Source organism: Anomalospiza imberbis, chromosome 8, assembly GCF_031753505.1.
Source record: "Anomalospiza imberbis isolate Cuckoo-Finch-1a 21T00152 chromosome 8, ASM3175350v1, whole genome shotgun sequence".
Taxonomy (NCBI): Eukaryota; Metazoa; Chordata; class Aves; order Passeriformes; family Viduidae; genus Anomalospiza; species Anomalospiza imberbis.
In genome coordinates, this window is record NC_089688.1 from 8370019 (window position 1) to 8386082 (window position 16064).

Genomic DNA, 16064 nt, shown 5'->3' on the forward strand with positions numbered 1-16064 from the left:
TATGCTACAAGCTCTCAAAGTCATCTTAAACTTCAAATTTAATAAATAACTGTGTATGTATGCTTAAAGATCCCTGATTATATGCACATATAAAAACTAGAATGAGTTAGACCATTTTCCTTTTTTGGCTACTCAGCATTATTTAACCTCTGAAAAAGATAAAAGTCTGAAAACACCGAGTTATCCAGTTGTCTCATGAAAGAAAATGCTTTCATTAAAAAAAATAAAATCCAGAAGTAACACTTTTAAAAGAATTAATTCAGATTGAATAAAGTTGCCCAGGAATCACTACTGTCTGGTTTACTTCCTTAATAACTCACAGCATCCTATGTTATGAGACAACAAAAAAATTTACTTCTGCATAAAAATGCATCATTTATGACAAGACTTGATTGTAACTTCTGGTGAGGATACAGTTTTGTATTTCAATTGACAGTACTTTCATCTAGTGCTCCTTTCACAGTTTTCATGCTATTTTAAGGTACAAAAGACCTACAAAAACTGCTAATATCATGGGTATATGAGATTTCTCCTGTATGCTGGATTCCTGTTCCCCCTACAGCAAATAGCTCTTCATCACTGCAAAAGGTATAGTCCAGCCCCAGAGCAAAAGGACACCAGGCATGTCCAACCCTAAAAAGCTTTGGCATTCTCTCAAACTAGAAACAGCACACCAAAAAAACCACAATTCATCTTTTTGAATAAATAACGGCAAGAAAGGAGAAATGGTACACTATCCCCCACAGTCACAATGGCACAACAAGCTCTCAGGAAAAAAAATATATCACCCAGGAGACGGATGAAAAAGAATCCATAGAATGTGATGAAGAGTAAAATTGGAACAGTAGAAGGGAAGATGAAAGCAATATATTCACATAACCTTAATTATTGAGTTTGGGGCTTGCCTCACCCTCCCCCCACTCCCATCTGCATTTGCTTAATCTTGTGGAATGCAAACTATCACTTTCTTTAAACATTCTTTTAGACACAGCCCTAGAAGTGGTACTCAGATCAATTGCCAGTATTAAGAGCATGACACGTGCAATGCAAATTACTAAAGCAGCCCCATTTTGCACCAGAAGACTGGAGTACAGACTGGGGCCTGGGGGCTCATTATCAGGGGGTAGGGTCATTCTCCTTCACTTTCTTAGTGTGCAAAACACACAAATGTTTGTATGCAAAGTCCTCTGTGGGAAATGACAAATGCAAAATAACCACCATCACCTCCCCTCCCATCACTTATACAGCTGGCATTTACCTTCTTCCTGAAAGAGTTGAAAGATGTTTAAGATTTATCAAAAAGAGATTAAATAATCTTTCTCCCATATCAGGGAAGTGCCCTACATGTTTCACTGACTACTGTCTGATTGAGTAATGCTGCCATAATCATCCTTTGTCCTTTGTGAACAGTGAGGAAGGCAAGAATTTCATCTATCCTTATTAAAATAATAAAAATCCAAGTACAAATAGTTTATTCAAATGAGAAGCATTTCTAATCCTTTATAGTCATCTCAATAGATACTTCACACTCATCCTCCATCCCTCAACTTCAGTCCAAAAAAATACCCTCCTTTTAAAAAAATATTAATTAATTCCCATGCATTATCTATACCAGCAATAAACTTAAGACAATGTGAGGAGATCTTGCACTCTGAGCACTGAACCAGCTGGTGCTGATCACCAAGTGCTCCCAGAATAGGATTACAAGGGCTTTACTTGGGACTAGCACTGATCCAGTGCTGTGGGCTAACTGCCCCTTATCAGCTTTGGGAGTGCTCCTGGAGAGCATCTTCCTGTTCAATTTAATTTGAAAAAGCCTGGTTTGTGAAGTCTGAAATTGCTTCATGACACAAACCAAAAGGTACTAACTGAAGCAGAGACCGATTTAAAAATTAACCTAGTGATTTAAACTCACATCTACACACTCACACACTTAAGTCTCCCTGTTGTGATTTTTTTTTTTTTGAAGGTTCCCCAAGAAAAGGTGCAGAGAATGTCCACCTGCATAAGTACAAGAAATAAAACAATCTCACAGCTTTCACCTGTGCTGAGAAGTACAAAGGAGAGGCTGGTCCAAAGGCAGTTGCAACACAGGTGCTGCTTTCACAGCCCCTCACACACTGCACCTGGCTCTCCACTGCATGATCCATTTCTCACCTCCCAAAGCAGAAAATCAGTCCAAGATGAATTTGCAAAAAGCTATTATGTCAAGAGCACAAACTTCTTTGGGGGTATATTGCTATCAGTCTTTGCATCATAAGCATCATCTTCCATGGAGGCCTCAGCTCTTAAGATCTGTACAAAAAGTCATAACCAATCTCAACTTGATTTGAGGAAAAAAACCTTTCTTTTTTTGCTAGAAGGCTAAAACAATAAGCTTACACCTTCAGCTTAAGACTAAAACTACAGAAAATAATCTTAAAAATACTAAGACAGTTATGGGTAAACCTTAAAAAATTTAGCAAGAGCTTCTCCATCAACATAGATATATGGCTGACTCATTAAGTGTAAGAAGAAAAAGTCTGATTAAATTATTTTTAAAAAATAATATTTAACTTTGAATTTTAATTAAAAATTATAAATTTTAAATTTACTTGGCACAGCATGTAGGAAAAACAAAACACTTGTTTGTTCAAGCGTGTTATGCCTCAGCTTATGGACAAGACACAGCTTCTGTTAGCTCAAACCTCTTCTGTTGAAGTGTACCCAAAAATCAATTGTTAATATACTGCCCTATACTGTGGAATGCCTGGGTGACACCTGATGCCTGAAACTTTGCATAATTCCACCAGGGAAGATGTTAATTCATGGAAATGAAAAGTGGGGAAGTGAAGAGAGAAAGCAGAAATCTCTAACACACCTGATAATGGTTGAACAATTGCATCCTCCTCACATCCTTGCTTGAGGGCAGTAAGAAGAAATCCCTAGCTCTGTCTGGATTTCAATTAGCTGAGTTTGTTTCTCCTTATTTTAGGGCTAGAGGAGATACCTCAATTTCTGCTCTGGGTGTGAAGAAGAAATGGTTTTTTACTAGGAGCTAAAGGCTTGGCTGAGCTCCCAAGGGTAGTCTGCAGACCACTCACCATTGATTTAATTCTTCTCCTTTTTCCCTTCCCAGAGCTACTTAAGGTTGGATTTCAATGGCAGCAAACTTGTGTAATAGGAAAAAAATACTTCCTAACAGGCAGCTACAGTAACCCACCCCGACAATTACACACATCACTCCTTCCACCCTTCAGAAGAGATGTGATTTTGGGAGGTAAAGCAACCCATTCTACCACACCAGAGACAGGTAACAGCAATACAAACTCTCATTATGAGTGGCACTCCAGATAAGAGCTTTCAGAGATGACACTGATGAAAGTTTATGGTTGATAAATCAATACTGCATATGAATAGTAAGAAATAAAGTAATCAAGGGATTACAATTATGTATGTACCCCATCAGGAGGAATCAGTCATTCAAAGTGGGAGCTAAAATAAAAACCTCTCTCTAGATGAGCTAGTGGGATCAACAGTAATCCTTCACAGCTGGATATGTGCACCCTACAGCATTTCACAGAGCTCAAAAAATGCAGTCTTAAGAGTTCATTTACACACTGGTAGTTCAGGAACACTGAGCTGCATTTCAGCTGATAGATATCTCACAGTTTTTACAGCCTCTGAAATAAATCCTTGTAATTCAAAGCATGCCATTAACATTCACAACAGGTGAAACAGTTCCCCCAAACAAAAAGCAAACTATATCCCTGAACAATTATTCAGAAGCCTCTGCTATAAGTTAATGCAAAGAAACTTCTGTTTACTAACAGCTAGCAATTAAAGCCCCAGGGCATACACCTTGTTTCATTTCAAATCCTTGTAATGTGTATGAAAAAAGTCTCAAGAAGAGGCAGAAAAAAAAGAAGTATCTGTTAAAACATGAGAGAGCTGTACCTAATTACAAACCACAATAAGATTCAGCTAGTGTTTAAAACAATATTTGGTCTTAGTTTCCTAATACTAGAGCTTAGCAGATGCCCAGCCAAGCTTTTGCAACCAACCTCCTAACTATATATGCTCTAGTTTTCTGAAGGGGATATTGTTAGAGAAGGAGAACCATGAATATCAATGTGCTCACTTCCAATTTTTACTAGTTTCTTACATTCATAGCACAATTAAGAGTTAGACTTTGCTCCCTACGTTTTACACCCACTTTTCACAGGTGCAAAGGGTTTCATTAAACAAGCAGGAGAGAATGAATCCATAGAGTACTAGGTGGAATATCTGTTACCCAGCATAAAAACAGATAAATCCAAAGTGATTTCTAGTACACATCATTCAAAATCTGTCTCATCCACTAGTATTCCATAAAACACACAAAAATCTTGATCTCAGTCTAGTTTGCTAGCAATTAAGAGCCAATGCAAAAGCAAAGCTGCATTAAATCAATCAATATGAAATCTCGTGGACTTTACTTTAAAATATTACATGTAATTATTCAACCTGCAATAGAATTGTCTTCTTGAAGGCACAACAGTTACCTGTCCATGGTTTCCAGACAAACAGCCAACACATTTAAATACCAGGTAAGTAACAATCCCCTGCCCATAGGGGTCTAGGTCTGGATGAATTTTTGTCAGTCTTCTAACACCAGCTTAACTCTTTTTCAGGACTCTGAGACAGTCCTGGAAAGAATTTATCCCTTACCTAGCTCACAAACACAAACCAAGTCTTGTAACACATACAAAAATGTATGCTCACAATGAGCAAAAGTGACGCAAAATAAGTAAGCCTTGTTACCCACAGAGACAAGCTATACCATCAATTCCTAAAACACAGAAATCTGACCTGAGAGCTGTTGTTTGAAGAAAGAAAAGCAGGCAGACCTCCAGCAGACAACCACCTCTCTGCAGCACCCTCAGCGTTCTGCTGCAGCAAGGCTACCTTCACCCCAGGTGTTGCAAATTAATTCCCTGCCCCAGGTGTTGCCAATTCCCCACCCCAGGTGTTGCCAATTCCCCACCCCAGGCGTTGCCCATTCCCTGCCCCAGGTGTTGCCAATTCCCCGCCCCAGGTGTTGCCAATTCCCCGCCCCAGGTGTTGCCAATTCCCCGCCCCAGGCGTTGCCCATTCCCCACCCCAGGTGTTGCCAATTCCCCGCCCCAGGAGTTGCCCATTCCCTGCCCCAGGCGTTGCCCATTCCCTGCCCCAGGCATTGCCCATTCCCTGCCCCAGGTGTTGCCAATTCCCCGCCCCAGGCGTTGCCCATTCCCTGCCCCAGGCGTTGCCCATTCCCTGCCCCAGGCTCCTCACAGCTGCCTCTTGTTGCTGCTTGATGAGTCCACACCTGCTGTGCACGTGGAGAATGCCCTCCCTTCCAGGCCTACCTATGGCATGGGCAAAGCTGCCAGAAATCCTGGAACACAACACTGCTGGATCCAACGGATGGGCAAAAATAATTTAACCCTGGGCTTGACCTGGCTGCTGCTGCAGTCAGTGGTAACTCTCCCAGCTGATTTCAGTGCAACAAGGTCAATTTTCCTGCTGGGGAGCTGCAATATTCCACAGTGTTCACAAAGGGAAGTGTCAGGAGAAAATAGGCAGGGTTCTGTCCTACAGTGATGGGAGCAATCAGTCTTCACACTACCAGACAAACAGTTAAACCAGAACTGCTGTCAATGCAAAAATCTCTCAACAGAAGAAAGATCTTTCTTTAGCCCAAAGAGCTGAGTATCTGCATCTTTAAGAGAGGCAGAACTGCAGAAGTTTTGTTACTCACCTTGCTAAAGCTTGATCAAAGCTATTTTTTCCTTCAAGTCATATTCTCCTTAGTCACTGAATCAAAATAATGTACAGAAACACAATAACCACTCATTTACTTTATAGCAGTCCTATAAAAATTCTATAAAATATTTCTAGTGGTTTTCCTAAACGTCATTTTTTCCTCAATACTAGGTTTTAAAGATTTAAGATAATGGAACTTTCACAAAGGGATGGAAACTCAATCTATAAGTATCTGCACAAGATGAAAATCTTGATAAATAGATGATGCCAAACAAACACAGGCAATTGTTTGCCCTCCACGTCTGAAAGCTCAGATTCTCGAGTTTGTCTGATTCAATAAACATGATCCATTAGATGATGGAGAAAATGAATCCTGCTACATCAAGTTATATAAAAAATTCATTTGAGATGCTGGATTTCATCTCAAAAACATGGCCCTTTTCCAGGAGGGAGTAGTAAAAAGTAACACTATTTGCTTTAGCACAATAGATACTTCATCTAGGTATGCTGTTTGAGATATGTAGCTAGACTTCATTCTAACGCTGAAAATTGAAACCTGTACTGTTCTGTCTTCTTATGTGCACAAACTAACATACCCATAAGAATACATAATTTAGTAATTGTGTCAAGAGATTCTGAAAATAATAAGAAAAAATAATAAATGTTTTATTTAATAAATAATAAATATATGGGTAAAAATTTGCATGATGCAGAGGGAGCTTGAGAAAGAAATGATGCAGTTGCTGCATCCATCAGCAGTCTAGGGAGACATTAGAAGTTCCAGGTATGAAGGGACTGTAATTTCTTCACTGCATAGATATGTATGTAGTCACAGTTCTCTGGCTCAAGAAATTCTGCATCTTTGAGCCAGACAACACTACTAAACCCCTCAAGAGTTATATAAGCACTGCTCTCCCCATTTCATAGAAGGAAAATTGTATTAAACTAGGAAAAAAATATATATATAAAAAAAAACCATGGCTTCAAAGGGGCTTAACTCCAAAAAATGGGCTAAAGAGGAGCAAAGAGGGGTAGAGTGAGGAAAGGTTAGTCACAGCAATGAAGAATGAAACCTGGTTCCCAGCTGTGACCCCACTGTGACTGGACTGACTCCTTTAGAAACGTTTGTTGGGGGTTCCTTATCTGTAGGAGAATTATCAGTTCTCTGAAGGTACAAGAAGGTCAATTAATTTACATTTGTTAAAAGTGCTGGGGTGCAGTGCCACCATACTGCAGTGCCACAAAATAAAAAGCTTCTTTAGAATCTTTGATGTAGTCATGACAATTATGTTGTTTTATTACTACTATTCAACATTTATTCAAAGTAGGGTATAAATCCCTCATGGTATATTTTAAAAACTCTCTCTGATCCTACAAGCTGATAGTCTAAAACCTTGATCCAACACACATTTAGAACACGCATTCTAGAGCCTGCACCAACATCCACAAAAAGAGAATGAAAATATCTCGTTTTCCTCATTTCACTGACATTTCACTTTTCTTCACCTGAATTCCAGCAGAATCAACATCTTGTAAATTCAGAGCCAGTTCTCATAACCACAGATTTCATTGCTCAGACAGTAATAGCAACTTAAAATAAATCATTCTAATTGTTCACAATAATAAATACTTAAAATTAATTCTTCGCAGACACTGTTACTTTTTAAGAACAATTTATGTAAATCACATATAATGGCAAAGAATAACATTGAAATTGTACTGCTTGCATATCAGGCATCTGGACACTAGCAACTGGAATATTGCCTACTCTGCCTGATAGTCATCAGTATCTGTGCTCCACAGAGATCCCTAGATTTGAGGCAGTAAGATGAAGGAGGGAGCTAGAAAGAGGAAAACTACACTTGAAATTGTATGGGTCATACCACTGCATCAAATGCCCTTCACCTCTCCCACGCTGATCCTTTCTGTACCTGAAGAACCTCTTCCTCCTCTCCCAAGAGGTGTTCACAGGAACACTCCTCAGCTCCTGTCATCATCTCCAGGTGACACAGAAAGTGCCCATCATTATCCACCTGAAACGCTGTATACAAGTAGTTTATTGAACCCACCTGGTCTGAAACATCCTTAACAGCAAAGTTTGTATTTTAAAGACTGTCTTCTAATAAGCAGGAGTACCTTAGGTAATTCAAGTTTACTTTGGCACTCACTACATCAACGGTGTAGTGCCTTTAGGAGTCTGAGGACTAAGAACAAGCCTAAGAGCTTGGTTGCCATGAATGCCATCAAAACCTCTAAATTTGCAGACTGTTTTAAAATGCACCCTCCTTTCTAGCTGCAAATAGCAAAGTCCTGATGTGGTTGCCAAGAAACCAGTACTTGCAATTCACAGAGTTCACATCTGAGAGATAGTTGCACTCACAAACATTTACAAAAGCAAAACTGAAGCAAACCAGAAAATGGGATAAAAATTCCTCTTATGATTTCTCAGTATCACCCTAAAACAAAGCACACATCCCAAACCCTCCCATCTTCAGATTACTATGCTCTCAAAGAAATGGACTTTATTCCAACTGCTTCCCTGGAACATGGAATTGCCTCCCCATGTATTCTGCCACACCCAGCCTTGATGGGTTTCACGGACATCTCCTCATGAATTATAGCACAGTCGCTGGGGTCCTCACCAACATCAGGCTCTTGTAACTCACTGTCCCACTTTGTGGATTACTGCACTAGTTCACTGATTAGATCCAGAGTTAATTGATTATTGTGCTGTAAAGCACCTTGGGAGACATGACAGGAAAAGTACTAAAAAATGCAGTTGAATTTGATTACACCGTATCTTCTCAAACCCATTTATATGTTAAAGACTGTCTTTTATTACATTGACTATTACATTTCATACAAACTCCAGTCTCAATCCAATTTTCCTGTGCCATTTTTAATTATTAATATTGCTGTTTGCAACCAGAGATTTGACAAGGTTAGGCCCTATTTATGCTAGGCCCTGTACAGACATAAAACAAATGGCATTTCCCAGTAAAGATAATTCACCAGGTGTAAGAGCCAATGAAATAGAAGAAAGACAATATGAAACAACTGCTTGAGACAAACAAACAGGAATCCAGAAGGAAATCAACAGGTAAATGACAAACCATGAAACTATTTTAAACAAAATTGTTCACTGCTTTTTAAATGCCCCAAAATACATGTATTCACCCACTTCAGTCATGCAATGCTGGTTTATTTTACATATTATTTCACTTTAGGGGATTAAGAATAAATAAAATTAGTAGTTGGAAAAGTTAGAGATAGTTCTGAAAATCCAAATCTAAATATTTAAGATTTCTGCAATTCACCAGGACACTGCTATGTTTATAGTAGTGCAATGAGTAGAATCTCATTGCAACAGAATACATCTTATTCCTTGTAATAGTCTTCTGTTGTTGGGATTCCATAGATAAATATTTCACAAAAGGACATCCTAAAGATGCTCCTTGACAGTTTGACTGTTCTGAAGGTACTCTGTAGTTTACTAGGCGATCCTTTGCTGTACTTACTCACTCAAACAGATGTGCTTCATCACTTCACATTTTCTGTTATATATTTTTTTCCAGTTTTTCGTTCTTTTCACTTTTGTCTAGTAGTGGTGTCATTGTAGAGGTAAGAAAATGAAGAAAAGAGTTATTAAGCCAGCAAGGTAAATGTCTGTGAAGCACATCACAATGGCAAAATTGTGAAAATCTTTTCAGGAACAAACAGCAATTCAGAAAGGCTGCGAGGCTTCAGAAATGGTGTGATATACCAAAGTTTTCCCAAGGTGCTTTTCAACACAGTCTTAAAGGATGGGCTCAGATAACCTTCTTCCCTATGAACAAAAAGCTTCTCCAAGAAGAGCAGATATCAATAAAGACTGCTGCATATCCAACATTAGATGATGAAACTTCCTTTCCAATACCCATTTGCAAGGAAAGAAAGACCAAGACTTGGTATAGCAAACCAAGTAATCTAGCCAGAGATTTTGAAACACATCCAAGTATAAATTTACATTTTGCCTTTATGAAATGTTACTTTGTTTAATAGAGAAAAAAAAGGACTAGGAAAAGGTCAAGCTCATGGCACAACTTTGGCCTGCTTTAGTTGCATTGACTCTACCAGTTCTTGTATCCTGAATCCATGCATAACAAACAATTCTTATTTAATAAAAACCCTATTTTTAATGAAAGAATAGTCCTTCTTCCATTTACATTTGTTTTTCACAAGCAGCATGTTTCCTTTATAAACATCTAAGTATAACCACATTAAGTTGACAGTAGCATTTACCTGCAGTAAAAAGAAAAAAGCACCGAATAGTAAGTGGTAATTTTAAAAGCATAAAAACCCATTCTTTCTTATCTGATTAGTCCTGCCTATATTCCTGTATTAAGGTTGTAAACTCACAGCATTATCCTATTTGTAATCTTCAAACATACAGGGCTTTAGGACCAGCCTCTCCAGATATCAGTGACAGGCAAGATTCTATCCTGCTAAGGAAGGATTATTGTCTTCCTGTTTCAGAAAGCAAGTGAGGGGGAATCATGAAATAAATTAACATTGTCTGTCTCTACAAGTCACTGTGACTCCCCTTGTTTTAATTTCTGTTGTTATTAAGGCTTTCATCTAAAACATATCAGCAGAAGGAGCAGAATAGAAATATAAACTGCTACAGGAACAGGCTGATGCTAGTGATGACTGATGACTTGGATTCATCACCTTTTAGTCACTAGACAAAGAAAGGAGGAGGAATGGGGGGAAATTGTACTGTAGTAATTAGAGATCCAGGTTCATTAGTAAAGGCTGTTTTTATGCAGTCTAAAAGAGCACTCTGTACCACAAATCAAGAAAACATGCACACATGCAAAACAAGCAAGAAATTTTTCCATAACTTTATATATAAATATATGAAGTACAGCAATAAAGCAAGGAGATATAATTGTATTACTGATTTAACTACTCAGTAGCTATGCCAAGAATGAAGTCAGTTTATTAGGTAACTTCTCACACTGGAATAGCATCCAAATTTCTTTTGTATCATAGAATGTATTCTTTTAAATGATCAAGGTCACTCTTTAAACAGACTTTTTCTCCCTCTAGTTGTGCTTGTAGCAGACTTTAAAGAATATAAAAGGAAATGTGATTTTATTCAGGAGTTCCTTAAATACTGTCAAATTTGTCACTGTTCACTATAAACCAGACATTTGTCAAAGTGAATCAGCAACTGGCCACTCACTGGCTAAAGAAAGCTGAGTCACTGCTTCTGATCTAACAGCAATGTCCCACATCACATTGAGAATACACATCAGCGTGTTGTTTACCAACTAAAAGGAAAATAAGTTATTGCCATGAGTCACAGAGAGAAGGGAAAAACCACAGAAATGAAGATGAATGTCTGGAGCCCAGAAGAACCGGAAACAATAAACAAAACCCTGACACACAGAGAAGGCAGGAATTGAGTGCCAGGAAAAGACAAATACTGCTATAGATTCAGATGTCTTTCTCTGATAACAACCACAAAGATTAGTGTCTGCTGCCAGCTAAATCACAAAGAAAAATCTTCTACTGTCCTGTACTTTAGCCTGGATTATTAGATTGTATTGAACTGTATAATTAGGCCACCACCAAATTAAGTAAGGCAAAAGTTCAACTGCACTAAATACAAATATAAATATGCTAAATTAAAGGGTTTTCTCACTGAAAATCGATAGTGATACAATCATGCATCTCTTTAACATTGAAGTTGACATGTTTCCTTTCCATTAAAAACTGCAGATTTGCCATGATTAAAGAATCAAATGAAAAAATATGAACATTTCAGAGCCAGGGAAAAAGGAGCAGCTCAGCTCTGGTTCTAGCAGACAGAAACTCATCACCAAGAAAACGAACTGAGGAAGAAGGGTGTTTCCAGCATACCAACTAAAAAATATAATCAGGAAGAGGATTAAAAGCATGCTTGTTCTGAATCATTCATGAAACATAATTTCTGCTCTTGCCTGGGTAATTAGAAGGCTTTCAACTCCAGTTCAGAGATCTGGTTTGTGGCATTTTTTATTCTTAAAACGATTCAGCTAAAAGAGTTTTTCTTCCTTTCAAACATTTACATCAAGGCAAGAGACGTAGAAATGCAAAATATGCTTTTTATCAATTAATAAGAGTCCAAGATTTTAAGTTCCCAATACCAGTCAAGGGACAAGAAAAACCCAGATCATTTCAAGGTGAGTTTCTGAGGAAGCATCCTAAACTACAAGTCCATGATACTCTTGGTTAGGAAAGAAACGTGAAAAAGACAAACAATATGTAATTTTAAAGAATTGCTATAGGGCAAAGCATATCACATTCACCCATAAGCTTTTTTTTAGTCTGACTTTAGTTGTTAAAAAATAAAAAAGCAAACAAAGCATGATCAAAACTTTACTGCTGACTCTGCTTAATTACACACCTACTTGGAAATTCATGGCAACTCTCAGCACAGAAGTCTGATCTAAATGCCTATGCTGGCAGACTTGGCAAACAGGCTCATGAGAGAGATCTGTTATTTTTGTGCTCTGTGATGGGCTAATTTCTTAATTTGCAAGTTGTATTATGTGTTCATGAATGTCTTACATAGGATAATGCACAAAAATTCTTCTTCAAGATAGGAGTTTTCAGATGTAACATTGTCACTGGAACTCAGAAAAACAGAAAGCTGATAACAAAATGAATGTCACAGTTCTGTTGATGAAGCATGAAAAGGCTTCCTGAATGAACTAACTCAGTCTCTTGAGAGAGCAAGAAAATACTTCTTCGTACAACATCAGAGGGCCTGTCTTATTTTTAACTCTTCTCCAAGTTCTTTATTTTATTAAGTTTTTGTTGCTAGAGATTGTGTAAGTCTTTTTTCATAAGCTATCCACTAGTGGTTCCTTTCCAATTTCAGACTAATATTTTTTGATTCTATAAGTCTGGTTTTAAGAAGCGCCCTCACTCATTGGTGTTACGAAGTAACAAGTAAATAAGAATTTAAATTGCTAAATAGTTCTAAAACAGAAGTAAGCTTTTCACAAAGGTTTTATGTTTTGTAAAACATGCACTGCTTTATTTTGCACAGACTGCTGAGCAACAGTCACAGCTTAACCATTTTACATGGTCTGGATTAAAAAATGACAGGAATATGAAATATCTTACACTGTCATCAATCATGCCAGCCATACAGTCACAGATCATTTTTCTATCACTTCTACAGGGTTTTGGACTCCAGAAAGATTATCCATAACAACATGTAAAGGGAAGAAAATTTTTACATTCTCTAATCCTTTAAAATAATTGTTTACTCTGTTCTAAAACAAGGTGGTCTGCAAATCCTGTTTCCTGGAGCCTTTAGCAAACCAAGGTTAGGAGAGAAGGGCTCAATATAAGCTCCAGTTTTAAGTTATTTCAAGTCAAAGTGGCACTAAATGTTGCATAACTTTGATTCCTGGCTCCAGACTACCCCTTTATTAACATTTTACTCCTTGGAATTTGTGTATCTGAGCACACACGGAGCCTTCTGGCCAGCCCATATGCAGCTGGGTTACATGAAGGTTTTGAATTACACACTCTCAAGACTTATGGTTTCTGTTAAGATGGCAGAATAAAAAGATAATTTTAGGCAACAAAGTTTAACAATCAATACTTAATGAAAGGCAGAAAACTCATCAATATATTTATTTGACAACACTATTCTTGACCTCAGCAAAATCACATCAGTGACAGGCATAATGCACACTTCCTCTAGAAATCAGTAATTGAGATTGTTTTTAAAGTAATAATAACAAACTTATTTTTCTGTTTCAAAACAATAAACAAGGGAAGTACCAAGCTTTCATTCTTCCCTGCTCTCTCCCAGAGCTGCATTTCTAGATATGACAGGAAGTAGCCACTGCAAAATATTCATTCTCTACTTAATAGCAGTAAAGCAGTCGGAGCTATTTCAAGGCTGCAAATCCTTAATGGTCTAGGGTACTTAGAGGTGTATTTTTATGACTGTCTTCCCCCTGGCTCTGGGCACTGAACAGACATGAATTGTGGTGCTGTCCAGGGCAAGGAAACATTGCCTTCAGTTTACAGCAGGAGAACTGCTGGGCCCAGAGAATTAGAATCCTGACCAATGTAACACACCCAGGTATCTGTGGCAGAACTGGAAGATTCTGGTTGAGCCATCAAGTTCATTAACTTAATAAATTAAGGAGACAGAATGCAAAATGTTTTCTGACATCACAAAATGTGGTAGGCTTACACAATAGGGGATGTTTATACAACACACTGCAGTGCAGTGGGCAACCCTAAAACTACCCTCACATTAATTGGACAACTTTCCATACAGCTCTGTACTCTTGGATATAACCTACAGAGATGAGAGGCAAAGTAGTATGGACTGCACTGAAATTCATTCTGCCACAGAAATTGCTCTCAATGTCTCAGACAATTTGTTTAAACCCAACCAAGCAGGTTCCACTGCAATATCAAATAAACTTGGGGGTAGCCTTCCAGCCTGGGACACAGGAAACCAAGTTGCTACTTTCTGCTCTGTATCACACATCTTCCTGCACCTTAGGAAAGCTAGAGTCTACCTTGTGTTTCAGTTCCCCAGCTTTAAAATATGGATATATTTGCTAAGGATAAGATTTTTCTGCCTCAGAGGCAAATTGAAAGACATCATAAAAGTTCAGGAAGCACTGTGATCATCCCAGAGAAATGCTACTTTGTTATTTCCACAAATTTCTCCAACTCATTATCCTCAGTGAAAGACAACTTACCACTGCACATTAAATCTTTACATTTACTGTTATTAATCTTCTGCATTCTAAATGTAAATATATTCAATTAAACTTATGTTGCATCTCTCTTTGCGAATAATCTCTCATTTATTTTTCATATAAACACTTGAAATTCTTTTTCCCTCGAGTTACATATTTGTAGGTTAGATTGGCATATGATACTACTTCCTAGTTACAAAGTTAGCCACGCTGACAAAATTGCCAGCAACATTGTGTGTAAAACAAAACCCAAAAAGCAAACCAAAAGAAACTATAGGATGTTTTATAGGAAAAAAAAGAAAGAGTAGAACAACTCTCCTGCAATAAGTACAATTCTAATTCATAGTTGCACTGAAGTGATACCCTTGATAAATAACTAGAGATCCCTCAGCCTGTGGCCTTCCTCAAGTAAGGTCTCAACATTTACTTGCCCTCTCTGATGTGACAGAGCACTGATTAGCTCTCTTTGCTTTCTGTGAGCTACAGGGGAATGTGCCACCCTTCCTTTCCAAAGACTTCCTTTGAACTACCCTCTGGAGATTCATTTTTCTCCCCCAGTACTCACAGGAATTTCTACACTATTCCTTCCTGCTCAAAAAATTATAACCTCCACTGATGTGTCTCTTCCACGGTGTCACTGCATTCATTATGCAGCACATCTCCAAATTCCAAGACAATAGGATGCTGATCCAGACAACTTTTGGAAAATAGGCTGTCTCTTCTAGCCCTTAAAATAAAGCCATTAAGGAGGACAAAGATATAGATATTGGAAAACAAATCCTGAAAGGAGCCTCTGTTATCACAGCCAGTGAAATATATACAGGGAAAATTAATAAATCAATCAATAAATGAACAAGTAAATAAAGAGTAACTCAGAAACTCAATATGGTAGACAAGAACCAAAGAATGTCCTTTTCAAATCTGTACCCCCTGGACTTTACCAGGGGGATAAAAGCCTTAATATTTATAAATATTCATAAGGCCTTTATGGTACATCCTTAGAAATGTTCTTCATTTAAGTATTTAATGATAAGAAAGGCAAAAGCAGGAAGAATTTGATTCTGGTATATTTAAATGAATCTACAATTAATGACTGTATAAAAACTGTGAGGAGTGAAGATTCTGTCATTTTTCATTATTTAAGTTTTATATTCTTTCATTCCTTATTATTGCATTGAGGTGAATATTTCCCATTCTGCAGCAAATCCTCACCCTTGGGATTACGTATTTGCACAATAAATACAGGATTATCTTCACCTACAGGAAATGAGGAGATAATCTTTATGTTGCACACACCAAAAATGACATTTTATTGTTAATACAGTTTTTTTCCCATTGAGGCATGGAGAAAATTACAGCAATTGCTGTGCTTTCTGATTTTTTTTCTCTAGTTATGGTTAATTTTTTGGAAAAAAAAAAAAGTTGCAACCTAACCTGGTGGAAAGATCTCTGCAGCCAGAAGAGCTCTGCAACAGCTCTCATGCTTGTACTGGGAGAGCTTCAAACTCCTGGCAGGAATTATTTTTGAAG

The 16064-nt window shown here is 37.8% G+C and overlaps 1 protein-coding gene across 19 annotated transcripts in view; it reads right to left on the reverse strand.

Annotated features, from left to right (window-relative positions):
• Positions 1-16064, reverse strand: part of GRID1 (glutamate ionotropic receptor delta type subunit 1) — a 533233-nt gene that overhangs the window by 373398 nt on the left and 143771 nt on the right. Inside the window, exon 1 of one of the 19 annotated variants that reach the window (XM_068197196.1) lies at positions 4831-4940. The exons of 17 other annotated variants lie outside the window; for them this stretch is intronic. The gene's annotated coding sequence lies outside the window, so the exon portion shown is untranslated. Of the gene's footprint in view, positions 1-4830; positions 4941-16064 lie in introns of those variants that run through there. One more of the 19 variants, XM_068197197.1, reaches the window with a different exon arrangement.